The sequence below is a fragment of the Sphaeramia orbicularis genome, chromosome 2 (assembly GCF_902148855.1).
Source record: "Sphaeramia orbicularis chromosome 2, fSphaOr1.1, whole genome shotgun sequence".
Taxonomy (NCBI): Eukaryota; Metazoa; Chordata; class Actinopteri; order Kurtiformes; family Apogonidae; genus Sphaeramia; species Sphaeramia orbicularis.
This window is the reverse complement of record NC_043958.1, coordinates 3,239,015-3,254,827: the sequence shown is the minus strand read 5'-3', so window position 1 is coordinate 3,254,827 and position 15,813 is coordinate 3,239,015. Positions and strand designations below refer to the sequence as shown.

The 15,813-nt window shown below is 42.2% G+C and overlaps 1 protein-coding gene across 1 annotated transcript in view; it reads left to right on the top strand.

Moving 5' to 3' along the window:
• The window catches only part of LOC115431961 (NACHT, LRR and PYD domains-containing protein 3-like), a 592,418-nt gene that overhangs the window by 11,163 nt on the left and 565,442 nt on the right, over positions 1–15,813 (top strand). The window lies entirely within an intron of this gene.

Sequence of the window (15,813 nt, the reverse complement as noted above, 5' to 3'; positions counted from 1 at the left end):
ATGAGCTGTTTATTGAATTAAAAACAATGAAATAGTAAATTCAGCTTTTCTGGTTAAATTCAGTGAATCTCCAACAGCTCAGACTCACAGCGAGTCTGGACACGACAGCATTTGTTGGTAAAATCTGTAAAACAAAAACAAATGAAGTGTAGACGAGATGATCTTTGACCTCCAGGTGGAGGTTCCAGTAAGGCTCATGTGACCTGTGGGTCTGAAGTTCATGAACGTCAAATAGTTGAAATGGAGCTTCAACAGAAAAACTCAACTTCAGATTCAGGTGAGTTGATGGAACGGTTGTTAAATGGTGCCATCTTTGGTTCAAATGGAAGGAACCACGTGTGTGTTCATTTAAGACCATCATTATCTTCTGATTTTCACTTTGACATTTCATTGAGATTCATTATGTGAAAGTTAATGTGAGATCTGATCAAATGCTACAGCTCTGGTCTATCTCCAGTTGACGTCCAGACGCCCAGTTGTTGTGCAGTTTGTGTCCAGTTGTTTTACAATGCCCAGAGTCGGGATGTTTACAGATTGGGGGGGGACCCTGCAGATGTCTCCAGGGGTAGGAGACAGTGCTGACATCTCCATTTGTTGGAGGAACCCTACAGATATCTTCAGAGAGGTTTTATTTTTTTAAAAATTATTCTTTGTACATAACAAAGACGTTAATTTCACATTATGTGTGTCAGTGTGGCATACATTGCCCAAGGGAACAGAACATCAAAAACAACAGACAATTATATAAAATTAGAATTCAAATCAGGAAAAAGAAGTTATGAATAACAACAAAAATAAAATAAATATTCTAAACCATTGCTTTGAGGTTTTCAGTTAATATCAGGGACTTTAAGTATAGTTTGAATTCCTTTATAAAAGTGATCAACTTGGGGGATGACTTCATAATTCTATTTTTGTGAATAAAAAAAATTTGGCAAGACACAAAATAACATTGCAGCAGAAGTTGTTGTTTTTATTATGGAAGATCATAATAAATGTTTTATCATTGGTTGATAATGAATTTGTGGTTTATTCTTATTTTTATTAATAATCTAAATTGATATAATTAATATACTGAAGTGTGTGATGTCAAATAAAAACTGGAGACTTCTGTTCAGCTGTTCAGATTTCACATTCAGGAAAAACAAAAGATGAGAGGACAAACGGATGGACTTTATGTTTGGCAGAAAATGAAGCTGCAGTTATAGTTTGTGTTTCCACCTGTTCTCTCAGTTTTTTACGACACAGACAAACTGCCTGACCCACAGTTGACGTTACAAAAAACCACCAGTAGATGGCAGCACCGCGACAACGTAACGTCTCGTCAAACTAACGCGAGAGGAAGGCTTCACTGTGCGCATGCGCAATGACTCGCCGCCACCACCACCACCACCAGCAACAACAGTAGCCAACGGGGCAGAAGCTACAAGCTAACCGCGAAAAGTTTGGATGAACATTTCCGAAACAGTGGGAGCCCACGTTTGAACCTGCAGCTACGGGCGCGATTGGTCAAAAATTTGAAGTGGGCGTGGTCAGTGCGGAAAGGTGGAGGACCCGCCCCATTCTCCACTCCTGTGCAGCTGTACTGGAACTGTTTGACTTTTCTGCTGTTCACTGACTGAGTTAGAATTAAACAAATGAGTCATTAGAGGAAGAAAGGTTGTCTTTTCCACTTGTTTGAAGTATCTTGTGTCTTTCCATTGATTTAGATTGTTGGGATTGAACCAAGAGCCTCCTGCCAATCAACCACGGCCTCAAGTTCACCTTAAATGGAATGTTCTTCCATCTTTGTCTTTAACAGACACTATGAAGATTTCTACAGGATGTGAGCCGTTCATCTTCTGACAAAAAGGCAAAAGACATCTGCCACACTATGGTGAGTTATGGCATCATTTAGTCCAATACACTCAGTGAGTTTGGATTTTTACTCGTTACCTGAATGACAAACCTTATGAACACAAGGTAAAAGAAAGTGGATTTAGTGAAAATAAAATAGACATAGACAGACTTTATTTGTCATTTAGATTCACAATGAAATGTGGATGCAATGGCTCAGGAGGCAGCAGGAATTAATAAAACAGACACTAAATATACAAGAGAAAAATAAATATGTGTATAAAACTAAAGCCCTGAGCATTGTACAGAGGAGCTGATAATATTATTTATTTTGTTTTTTGTTGTTTTTTTTCTGTTTAATAGGTTTGTTGTAGTGGGTTTTTTTTGTCTCTGTGGTTCCTCATGTCTAAATACATATTTAAGTAAATGTATAATTTAAAATTTAAAAAAAAATTGCAAATAAAAAGAATATAGCACAAACTAAAGACACAACTGTAAGTAAAGATAAGATGAAACTTTATTGATTCCACATTGAAGACATTCAAAACTAAATAAAGGAGAAAAAAAAGGAAATTCTTGTTTCATCCATTTGAACAGCAGATGGCGCCAAAGAATAATTAGATAAAGAGATGGTGTGTCCTTGGGTGAATAATCATCTAAATACCATCTGTAAAGATATAGAACATTAACAAAAACATACAATTCTGTGAATTAAGATGTAATAAATAAATTAATAAATAAATGAAAAAATATATCAAATATAAGTCATGTTAACAATTATGTTGAAGGGCCAGATCAAGCCAAAGTGAACATTACGTCAGTTCAGTATCACTTGTAGGTAAAAAAAAAAAAAAAAAAAAAAAAAAAAAAAAAAAAAAAAAAAAATATATATATATATATATATATATATATATACATATATATATATATATATATATATATAAGAATATAATCAAACATGTAAATGCGCTATTAACTTTAATAATCATGTTTTTTCTTGCTTATATAAGTAATATTTTTTTTAAGGAACTAATTATTCAACAGTACAAGAATATAGAAACGTTATGTAAATCCAATTATTTGTCCAATATGCTGTGCTATTTGCAGGGTTAGCAGAAAAGCTACTTCTTTCAGGCTGCAGTCCATCTATTAGCATATGGTTGACCATGGTGTTCCCCTGAAGGTGAAGGAGGTCAGCAGGAAAAGCAGTGTGCCGCAGCGCCCCTCGGCCTGCTGGGAAGGCAGATAAGCAATGAGTATTTTTCAAGGGGATGCTTGTATTTTGGGTTCATTTAAATGGAAGCAAATGTCAGCTGTGCCTGGCTAAAGGCTTTACCATCGGCCTTCTGTGAGTTGGAGCTCCAGGGGTCAAAGGTCACACAGACAGACAGACCCTGTAGGCACACCTGGACCTGAAGAGTTATCAGTAAAATATGTTTCAGCTCTAATTTTTCCTTGAGTCTGAGCTGGGTCCAACCTTCTTCCCCCTTTTTCCTCCTTCCCTCTTTCAGGAGGAAGACAAAAGGCAGGAAGTGAAGGATGGTGAAGAATGGGAATCCTTTGCCAGGTGAGGTAAAGGGCAGGTCGCCATCTCCGTCACAATGAAATATCCCGGCTTGCCCAGGCCTCGTCATTCTCTCTGATGCTCTGAGGGAGTTTGCAGCGAGTCCAGGGTAATATTGAAGCCACTAGCAACAAAACTGATCTGGTGCTTTTGACTGAATCCTCCTTTTTATGTTGTAACATCTGGTTTTCTCTCAAAGGAGCAGAGAAAATTGCAGGTTGCCTCAGTGTGGGGCTCCCTCCTCTTACAGTTGTAATGAGATTTGAATCTGCCATGTATAACAGCGCCATACACACGGACATTTAAAGAAGTCATTAAGTGCTGAGAATGAGGGAAGCAACCTGGCATGTGAGTGGTGGTGGGAGGAGGGACACCAGACCCCCCCCCCCCCCCCAGAGGACTGACTTCTACTGCTGTTTACCTGGAACAGCTGACACATCAGGATCCTTACCTTGTTTGCATCATTTGTTCCATTATTGGACATGGTTTTTCCAAAGGAGTTGAACAGGTTTGGTCATCAGCGCCCTCCAGTGGTCCAGTGGTGAGGATGTACTGATAGTTTTCCAAATAGTAATTCCTGACAATATTTCAGATTCAATTAAAAATTGTTCAGAATAACTTACTTGCATTGTGTCTTGTTTAACTTACTTTTCTACTTACTTTGCTGCTTACTTTACTACTTACTTACTTTTCTACTAACTTTTCTACTTTCATACTTTACTACTTACTTTTCTACTTACATACTTTTCTGCTTACTTTTCTACTTACTTTTCTACTTTCCTACTTACATACTTTACTACTTAGTTTTCTACTTTCATACTTTAAAACTTACTTTTCTACTTACATACTTTACTGCTTACTTTAAAACTTACTTTTCTTCTTGCATACTTTACTACTTACTTTAAAACTTACTTTTCTACTTACATACTTTACTACTTACTTTAAAACTTACTTTTCTACTTACATACTTTACAACTTACTTTAAAACTTACTTTTCTACTTGAAGTTTACATTTTAAAAAGAAGAGTAGAAAGAAACAGAATAAATACAACTTCAAACACAATCTTCATAGCTAACAGGTAGTGCAGTGGTCTAGAAGACAGGACTTGAGTCTGAAGGTTGATAGTTCAATACCCTGGCATGGTAATTATACTTTACTGTTTTCAGGTCCAAAAACCCCAGAATAAATACAAGTTCCAGCACATACTTGTCAACTCACAGATGGCTCAGTGGTAAAATTCCTGGTCTACTACCACCATCTGAACATTCCAAAGTTGCTAGATCAAATCCCCCTCTTGTGAGGTTACCTATTTTTATCCCCAAAAAATTAGCAGATAAATCAATTAATAATCACTAACAAAAGCTCAGTGATCTAAAACTGCTACAGGACTTAATACAAGCAGTGACTAAAAACAGACTGTAAATATATGTGCAGGTAATACATCAAACCTCTGACAGCACTGTGAACATCAGTGTTCATGGATAAAAGACACAACCAAACTCATAATCCAAATCCAATTTCATTTATCTAGTACCAAATCCTAACAAAAGTCATGTCAGGACACTTGATGTTCAGAGCTGCTGTCCACCACACTCTGTCACATGGCTGGTGTAGTGGTGAGCTTTTTGTCTAAGAGACTTCACGTCACTGATGGTCTGGTTCACTTCCCCTTCCTGAGCTCTCAGACCCAAAGGCCAAGACCTTGCTTGGAAATACAGCAGAGTCTGGACTCAGAGTTCAGGTTTACGGGTCTTATGTGCAAAAAAAACCTTTCACATCAACAAATCAGCTATAGCACAGTGGTTAAGAACTAGGGAACATGTCACATAACCCTACAACTTTTGAGATCGTGGGTTCAAATCCCACGTCGAGATCTATTTTTTCAAAATTTCATTCCGTTCTCGCTGCTCCAGGTTTCTGGTTGATGCACTTCTTATACATGTAAATTGAGACCTATGATCCTGACCTAGCATTTAGCTCAGTGGTTTAAGCGTTGGGCAAAAGTGACAACCTCACTAAAGATTTGGAGGTCGCAAGATCAAATCCCGCTCCAGCACATGTTTTCCACCCAAAAAAATGGAGGAGTGGAAAGAAACACAATAAATACAACTTCCAACACAGTAATATCAGCAGACAGATAGCTCTGTGGTAGAACACTGGTACAAAGTGCACCCTCTGGACCTGAAGGTCAGTGGTTCAAGACTCAGGCAAGATGTACACTTTTCTGTGTTTTCAGGTCCAAAAAAACACAATAAATGCAAGTTCCAGCACTTTATCGACAGCTCACAGATAGCTCAGTGGTAAGGTTGCTGGTGTGAAGAAAACTGACTACTGTGAGGCTGGCCGGTAGTTCAAATCCTGGGCTTGGTGGATGAGGTTGGAAGAAAACCAGGGAATCTTACAACAATTTAATAAATTTTATTGAAAAAAAGGGTGCTGCACCCCCCCTCTCCAGACCCAAGAAATGGTATTTCTTACCCACAAGGAGCAAGAAATAACATAACTTGAGTCAAAGACCAGCCAAACCTGGAAGAAACACAAGACAAAACATTGAATAAGGTCAACATAAGGTACAATAAAAATACAAACACAACAAACATCACTAATACTACACATTCTGCAATATCGAACAAAACTGCAGTCAAATCAGCAAAGCAACGGACTCAAACAGCAACAGCTAATGTTAAAAGGACAAGCAATAATGTCACAAAAAACAACATAATTACAACACACCTCAGAAATACAACTGGGGGGGCTCACCAAGGACACACCACTCAACAGAACATGTGCCTCCACAACACAACAAATAAACCAGCCGACAAAAATATGACAACATTTGTGTCTCATCTGTTTAACAAAGTCAACTTTTACACAGCAGCTATCTCTGAGACATTAACACATAAAACCTCAAACCTCGTCAAAATAGAAAACACAATTTAATTCAATTTAACCATACGGTGTATCAGGAATAAATACACTAACAGTCAACCTGAACTCTGTCTAAATTAAAAAACAAATTAAACTAATGGGATGGGAAAAACCACCATTTCACAAACTACACACCTGTTTCAGTCGTACTGATGACAGACTCAATAGAGGAAATCACCAATTCAATAGATCAAAAACATCACACAGAGGATTCGTCGACCTCACAAAAGTAATAAGATCAAATATCTCACCCAGCAGCTCCAGAAGGTCTAAATGATGCTTCTCCATTTCCAGGACTTCATCCACCGAGACAGGAAATCTACAAGTGTGACAAATGTATTGCTGACATTAATATCCTACAGAAAACACATGTAATTATAAAGACCATCTATTTAATGTAATAATGTCACATACAAATACATTACAATTCCAACAAACCTCAGAAGTATGGAGGGGGGGTTCACCAAGGAACCAATACAAAAAATTACATTACAACTACATCTACAAATAGTCTGCATCATCACAACAATAAAAGTACATGTTGCGGCGAGTTTAAGGCACCGCAAAGTGCCCCGTTCCTGCGCCTTAGCGGGACGGCGCGTATTCACCTGTGAGCGCAGCGGAGCGCGTGCACGCTTGCGAGCGCAGCGGAGCCACTCCGTTGTGAGCGAGCCTCCACAGGTGAATAAGATCTGTGATCACATTGTGATCAGGTTGGTTGGCTGTGCATGCATCAGGGGCGGACGGGACAAACTTTTTATGAGAAGAGCAAGTAAAGAAAAAGAAAGAAAGAAAGAAACAAAGAAACAGCACAAGGAAAAAGGACTCCAGAATGACTGCCGGTAAGCGTCTGTGATTTTAAATTTCCAGATGCTGATGAGTCTTATTTTATTTGCTGAGTGGATCACCTGTTTAATTTAATTTAATTTAATTTAATTTAATCAGACAAATAATATTTATAATTTCTGTCTGTTAAAAAGCAATCTATGGCCAGTTATTGTAAGATTTTGTCATGATTTGTGAGTTATACTGTTAAAATATTTGTTAAAAAACACTCGCTTAAAAATGATGCACTGTTGAAAAAATGTCAGATTGATTTGTTAAATGAGCTAATTTGTTGATCATTTAAAAATAATATGTGTGTGTGTATATATATATGTATATGTAAGTATGTATATGTATATATATGTGTGTATGTATATATGTGTATATATGTGTATGTATGTGTATGTGTATATGTGTATATGTATATGAGTAAATCTCTGTATGGCAAGTTTGCTAAATCTAAGTTATTTAGGCCACTGTTGAGATAGTTACATTTATGTTAATTGAAACCTTATTGATCTATTTTGGGTTTTGATACTCAATAGTACTTGCTTTGCTCTATTATAAGCCTGATCTTTTTTCTAATTTGTCTGTTTGTTTTTTTTTAATTTTGCAAGGTTTTTCACCTGTGCCTTTGTGAAATAAAGAACACATTAAGTGCACTGAGTGAAGTCCTCCGTCTGTTTGTGGAGTCCCTTCCCTTTCAAGTGTGGGAAAGCTTGTACCTCAGCAACACTTGACAGTGAAAAACCGCCTACAGTGGAGGCTGATACCAGGAACCCTGAAGTGTTTTGGCCCAAGAGGAGTGCACCAACCAGTATGACTGACCAAGTGACCAAATCATTGGAGGAGCTGAAAGCAGAGAGGAAAACTGCAAAAAGACTTTTCTCCCGGCTGGCTAATAGCATCAGTAGAACCCACGCGGAGATGTCTGCAGAGGAGCTGAAGGAAAACTTCAAAAGGCTCACGCTGGAGAGCTCAAAAGTTATGGATGCCAACGATGAAGTAGAAGCCGCCTATGTTGCAGTGTACGAGGCACAGCTGGAAGCAGATGCAAAGGACGTACCTGAGCTAAGCGAGCAACAAAGGGCTGACATCGAGAAGACGGCAACAGAGTGTAATCTGAGGGTGATGCAGGTTAAGAACCTGATAAAAGACACTGGTCCAAGTGTGGAGAACCTGAATTATCTCTGGCTCTACAGGTGGCAGAGGCCGAATGTGGGCGTGTCTCCTCAATCAAGCCTGGTACAGGTGTGGAGGCATATGAGTTCATGTTACAGCATCTGGAAAAACGAATTAAAGCAGCAAAAGAAGCTCACCTTAAATGGAACCAGTGGGCACCACATGCTGAACAGGGGGACGGAGACCGCCGACTAAGGGAGCTGGAGCTCAGTCTTCCAGAGCTGGTGTCCAGAAAGGCTGCTTTTATCCGAGCGGAGGATGCTGAGGAGGAATCAGCCCACAAGGCAGCACCAATACCGGCCATTAAGCTAAAGCCCACTGCTCTTCCCAAGTTTACCGGCAACAAGCGAGACTTTTACCGGTGGAGGAGCGAATGGGATGCACTTCAAAAGCAAGGGGAACCAACTGGCTCCCAGGAAGTGAGGAAATTCCAACTGCTGGACAGTTTAGATGAGAAAGTGACCAGAGACCTTCGCCTTTCCACCTACACCACAGCTAGTGAAGTATTTCGGGTCCTGGAGAACCGCTATGGGAACCAAGCTGCTATTGCCCTTGAGGTTGTGGAAGAACTCCAAGCTATACCACCTGTTAAAGGTCACCAGCCCAGAAAGATTGTGGAACTCATCCAGGCTGTCGAAAAGGCTCTATATGACTTAAATGAGTTAGATAAAGTGGACGCCATAAGAAATCCATTGGTCACAAAGTCAATTGAGAGCAAGCTCCCAGAGTCCCTAAAGAAGGAGTGGCTGGTCTATGCTGCTAATGATGGGAGAGGTGCCCAGTGCCAGAACCGCTTTGATAAGCTCCTCGTGTTCTTGAGGGCACAAGAAACAATATATGAGCAGCTGGAGCAACTAAGAGAAGAAGAGCCCAGCAAGAAAGAGACCAAGTTCCAGCAAAAGCACGCCAGAACGCGAACCACCAAGGCCAATTATGAACCAGCAGGTTGCCTTGTATGTGGTGACACCAAGCACAGAACAAAACTGTATTTCTGCAGAAAGTTCAAGACCAACTTAAAACCTTCAGAGAGGAGAAAGGCAGTAATGCAGCTTGGTGCGTGCGTCCAGTGCCTTGAGGTTCATGATGAGGATGGACAATGCAAAACCACTTTTCTGTGCAAGAATGCAGAATGCAAAGGCCAGCACCATTACTTCCTCTGCCCATCTACTGAATCCAGGAGTCGGCCACAAAGGACAGTGGGAGGCCCACAGTCATCTGGAAGCAGGAGGTACACAGTGGCTCAGGAGGAGTTCCTCTCAAAGTTGTCACCTGAATTGGCCCAGCAGTGCCGAGATGCTTTTTGTAATGCAGTATCCAGATAGTGCAACTCAGCAGCAGGTGACCGTGGACTACTAAGGGAATACGGCTTGCAAGAGCTACCCATCATCATGATGCTCCTTTATGTCACTGCCAATGCTGGACAGGAGGTCGGAACTCTGATTGACCTGGCCTCAGACACGAATTACATCACCCATAAAGCAGCAGACGAACTGAACCTGCGGAGTGAGGACATCACCCTAGTAGTCCATGGAGTTGGTGGGATGAAGGTGTCAGTCGCAACCAAGCGGTACCTGTTAAATATCCGTGTCAACACCCCTGATGGCACTCTTAAGGCTTACCAGTTGGTGTGTTATGGGCTGGACAGCATTGCTCAGGTTCACAGGCATGTGCCAGGAGCAAGATTGCAAAAGATTTTCCCTGATGTTCCACTCCAGGAGCTGAAAAGACCCACAGAAATCCAACTCCTTATAAGTCATAAGGAAGGTCAGCTAGTGCCTCAGAAGGTGCGCTCTGTTGGAAACCTTGTCCTGTGGGATGGCCCACTTGGGAAGACAGTTGGAGGCACTCACCCTGACCTCTTTGAAGAAGCCACCGTGACAGCCCACACCTCCAAAACTCACTTTGCCCGCTCAATGAGAACCGCAGCAGTTAAGTACAAAGAACTCACCCGTAGAGATTCAGTTTTCTGCAAGACTCCTTTCATCCAGTCAAACACTGCAGTCACCAGCAGAGACTTTCTGAAATGGTGGAAGTGGGACAGTATTGGAGCTGCTTCTGAGCCCAAGTGTGGAGGTTGCCGCTGTGGGAATTGCCCACCCGGAGGCAAAGAGATGTCACTGGCTGAGGAAAGAGAGCTGGAAATGGTGAGAAATGGCTTGACATATGTGACCGGAGATGACCACTGCAACAAACCTCACTGGCATGCCAAATATCCCTGGGTGGAGGACCCAATGTTCCTGCCCAACAACAGAAAAGCTGTTGAAGCAACATTCCTCATGACGGAGAAACAGTTGGCAAAGGAGCCAGAGTGGAAAGCTGCCTACACCTCCCAAGTCCATGATATGGTCCAACGCCAGGCTGCTGTCAAACTGTCCCAGGTGGTGCTGGAGAACTGGACTGGGTCAGTATGGTACATCAGTCATCTCATAGCCCCTAATCCGCATTCTGTCTCCACCCCAGTAAGGCTTGTTTGGAACAGCAGCCAAAAATTCAGAGGCCTGAGTCTAAACAACCTCCTAGTCAAAGGCCCGGATGTCCTCAACCCCATCCGTGCTGTCCTACTGAGGTTCCGAGCAGGCGTCTTTGCTGCATTAGGAGACATAAGGGAAATGTATAACTCCGTCTGGCTGGAGGACAAAGAAGTCCACCTGCACAGATTCCTCTGGCAGGACTCCGAGGATGATCAAATAGGAGATTATGCCATAACGAGAGTCAACATTGGAGACAAACCCGCTGGATGAATCGCTCAACTGGCCATGCGTGAAACTGCCAACTTACCTCAGTTCAGTCATCTCAAGGAGGAAAGGCGTGTCCTGCATCAAGATGCCTATGTTGACGACATCCTGACCTCTTGCAATGACCTGAACCAGCTAAAAATTATTACATCCAACATTGAGCAGATTCTAGAAGCTGGGGGGTTCTATATGAAGCCATGGGTTTTCTCCAGTCAAGGTGGGGAGGAAGTGCCCAAATGTGAGGAGATGAGGCCTAAAACAATCATCTTACCAAACCAGCTTACAGAAGACGATAACAAAGCCCTCGGACTCGGTTACACCCTCGATGATGACAAGCTCCATGTAATGGTAGCCGTGAACTTCTCAAAAAAAGAAGAGGAAGCTGCGACTGGGCCAGAATCTGCTCAAGGAGGAAGTAAGGTCACAAACTCCAAGTCCACTCACTAGGAGAGAGCTGCTGAGCCAAGTTGCTGGCCTGTATGACCCGCTGGGTTTAGTGGCTCCAGTAAAGCAGAGGGGGCAATCCTGGTTCGAAGAGCTTTTCAAGAAGCCAAGGTGAAGTGCTGCTCAGCAAAGGACACCTGGGATGCTGCCTTGTCTGACAAGCTTCGGGAAGATACCATTAAGCTGCTGGAGGAATATGCTGAGCTGAGTAAAGTAAGGTTCATCAGATCCCTGACACCACCAGGTCCTTGTGACAAACCCTGTGGCATCACCTTCTCTGATGGTAGTGAGCAAGCATACGGTGCTGTGTTGTATCTGCGTTGGAGCTGGGGCCACAAAACAACTGTAAGGCTGGTCGAATCCAAGGCCAAATTAACCCCACTTGACCAGCGAGGGGATGCTGTTAAGGCTGAAATGTGCGGAGCCGTCTTTGCTGCCCGACTGAAGATCTACTTTGAGAAGCATTGTGGAATTCAGGTGCAGAAATGGTATCATCTGGTCGACAGTCAAACCGTCCTAGGGGGAATACAACGAGAAAGCTACGGCTACCAAACTTTCTTCGCCAACCGGGTTGGGGAGATTCAGAGCAGCACTAATGTCCAAGATTGGTGGTGGATTCCAGGGGCATCTAACATTGCGGACCTTGTGACAAGAGGAGCCCGCCCCAAGGACTTGGCTGAGGACTCAGAATGGCAAATGGGTCCAAAATTTTTAAGTCTACCAGAAAGTGAGTGGCCAAAAAGATCCGCCAAAGATGTTGCCGCTGCAGCAAGAGAAAGCATAACACAAATCCAGAAGAAATCATTTGTGGCAGTACTTAATAAAACTCACCTGAAGGGAGACCCAGTGCAGAACCAGCAACCTGCCCAGAAGATGTCATCCAGACCACCTGCAGGACCAGCAATCCAAGCACTAATAGATGTAAGACGCTTCAGCAACCTAACACAGTTGGTCAAGACAGTGGCATGGGTCTGGAGGGCTGCAAAAAGATTCCTGCAGATCAAGACTGGTGAGAAACCAAAGTGGGAGGCAGTGTCTCAGTCAGGTACCATTACAGTCTGTGAGAGGCAAGATGCTTTCAGAGACCTTTGCCTGGCAGCGCAGGCACATGTGGTTTTCCCTAGCACCACGACGGATCGACTGGTTGTCTACAGGGACACAACAAGTGGGCTATTAGTGTGTAGGGGTGGAGTCCAGTATTTTAAAAAGGATGGCAAAGCTGTTCCACTGCTACCCTTTGATGCTTGGATCGCAACCCTTTTGGCCTGTGAAGCTCACAGTGAAGCGCATGATGGAGTAGCGGGGACCTTATTGAGGATGAGAAGAAAGGCTTGGGTCATCTGGGGAAGGAAGGTTGCTCAGAGAGTTGTCGACAAATGTATTACCTGCAAGAAGGCAAGAGCCAGGACCTGTCAACAAGTAATGGGTGACCAACCTGAGGAAAGAACGAGACCAGCCGCACCATTTGAGTTCACCGCCATTGACTTATTTGGACCCTACCAAGTGAGGGATGACATCAAAAAGAGAGTCTCCATGAAAGTTTGGGGAGTGGTGTTTTGCTGCATGTCAAGCAGGGCCATCCATGCGGAGTTGGCTAACACACTATCAACCGAGAGCTTTTTACTCACTTACCAGAGGTTTACTGCGCTCCGTGGCCATCCATCAAAAATCTGGTCCGATCCTGGTACCAACTTCATTGGTGCAAAGCCTGTTCTGACAGAACTGTATGCCTTCCTGGAGAGTCAAGACAAAGAGTGCCTGGAGGAGTTTGCAGCTAAGCATGGAACTGATTGGACCTGGAAAATCAATCCAGCTGATTCTCCGCACCGGAATGGGGCAGCTGAAGCCGCAGTCCGGATCACCAAGAGGGCACTCCAAAGCCTTGGGAAAGGAACAAACCTCAGCTTCAGTGAGTTTCTGACAGCACTCCAACTTGCAGCCAACCTCGCAAATGAGCGCCCCATAGATGCAAGAGTTCAAAGCCTGGAAGACAGAGTAGAGTATGTATCACCAAACTCTCTCCTGCTTGGTCGAGCCTCAAAGAGCGGTGACTTCAAAACATTTGACTTCGACACTTACCCTTACAAAAGACTGCGAGAAATACAAACCCAAGTCAGCAACTTCTGGAGATCCTGGAGTCAGCTTGCTGGTCCGAACCTGTTTGTGAGAAGCAAATGGCACACAAAGGAAAGGAATGTCGCTGTTGGAGACATAGTATGGTTGTGTGACCAAAATGCCCTGATAGGCCAATTCAAAGTTGGGAAAGTCGTCAGTGTGAATCCTGACTCCAAAGGCACCGTAAGAGATGTCAATGTTCGGGTCCCCCCCAAGTCATTGGGTTCCAGCAAATAACTCAAAACTATCGGCCAAAAGCCCAGCTTCCAGGAACGGAGGAGGTACTGTGCTGCATCGAGATGTCAGGCACCTCGTTGTCCTCCTTCCGATTGAGGACCAGAATCAATGATGCACCACTGACCTTGGACTCGCCTGCAGTATCTAAGAGGATGTGCGATCTTCCCGTGGACTCATGGAAAGATCGAGTGGGAGGTGTTGCGGCGAGTTTAAGGCACCGCAAAGTGCCCCGTTCCTGCGCCTTAGCGGGACGGCGCGTATTCACCTGTGAGCGCAGCGGAGCGTGTGCACGCTTGCAAGCGCAGCGGAGCCGCTCCATTGTGAGCGAGCCTCCACAGGTGAATAAGATCTGTGATCACATTGTGATCAGGTTAGTCGGCTGTGCATGCATCAGGGGCGGACGGGACAAACTTTTTATGAGAAGAGCAAGTAAAGAAAAAGAAAGAAAGAAAGAAAGAAACAGCACAAGGAAAAAGGACTCCAGAATGACTGCCGGTAAGCGTCTGTGATTTTAAATTTCCAGATGCTGATGAGTCTTATTTTATTTGCTGAGTGGATCACCTGTTTAATTTAATTTAATTTAATCAGACAAATAATATTTATAATTTCTGTCTGTTAAAAAGCAATCTATGGCCAGTTATTGTAAGATTTTGTCATAATTTGTGAGTCATACTGTTAAAATATTTGTTAAAAAACACTCGTTTAAAAATGATGCACTGTTGAAAAAATGTCAGATTGATTTGTTAAATGAGCTAATTTGTTGATCATTTAAAAATAATATATATGTGTGTGTGTGTATATATATATATATATATATGTATATGTAAGTATGTATATGTATATATGTGTATATATATGTGTATGTATGTGTATGTGTATATGTATATGAGTAAATCTCTGTATGGCAAGTTTGCTAAATCTAAGTTATTTAGGCCACTGTTGAGATGGTTACATTTATGTTAATTGAAACCTTATTGATCTATTTTGGGTTTTGATACTCAATAGTACTTGCTTTGCTCTATTATAAGCCTGATCATTTTTCTAATTTGTCTGTTTTTTTTAATTTTGCAAGGTTTTTCACCTGTGCCTTTGTGAAATAAAGAACACATTAAGTGGAGGAGTGAAGTCCTCCGTCTGTTTGTGGAGTCCCTTCCCTTTCAAGTGTGGGAAAGCTTGTACCTCAGCAACACTTGACAGTACAAACACAACCAAACAACTGACTCAAACAGTCCACCAAAAGACACTATGTCTAAATTAAAAACTGATCAAAGTTGCAAAAGTTGCCTCTTTATAAATCTGGGAATAACCACCATTTCACAAACTACACACCTGTACTACCTCAATTCTCACAAATTCTACAAAAACTAATTTCACTGGCATTAACAGACTCAACAGAGGAACTCACCAATTCAACAGATCAAACCCATCCCACAGTTGGAGTATTCACTGACCTCTAAAATGCTGTTCAGTAATAAAGATCCAATATCTCATCCACCTGCTTCAGAAGGTCTGTGTGATGGTTCTCCTTTTCCAGGACTTCATCCACTGAAGCAGGAAACCCACAAGTGGGACAAAGACAGAACTGACATGACTCTAACATCCTACAGAGAACATGTGATGATAAAGACCATTTATTTATTGCAATATTCATGTATTTGTCTAGTGGAAAAAAAAGCACAATCTAAATTATTTCTGACAAGTACAAAGCAATTTGCAATAAACTCAAACATAATAAACAATAAACTAAACTAAACTCTCCTTAAAACATTTTCCTCAAACTAAGATCAGCATTTTAAAGTAAAATGGAATAAAGACTAACTATGTCACCCAGCAGCATCTGCACAGAAAAGGAGTTGTTCTCAGTTCTGTCTGATGTTCCTCCATCTCTATCGTCTCATCCACAGAGGCCGCAAAACTACAAGTGTGACAAATAACAGCACACTGTA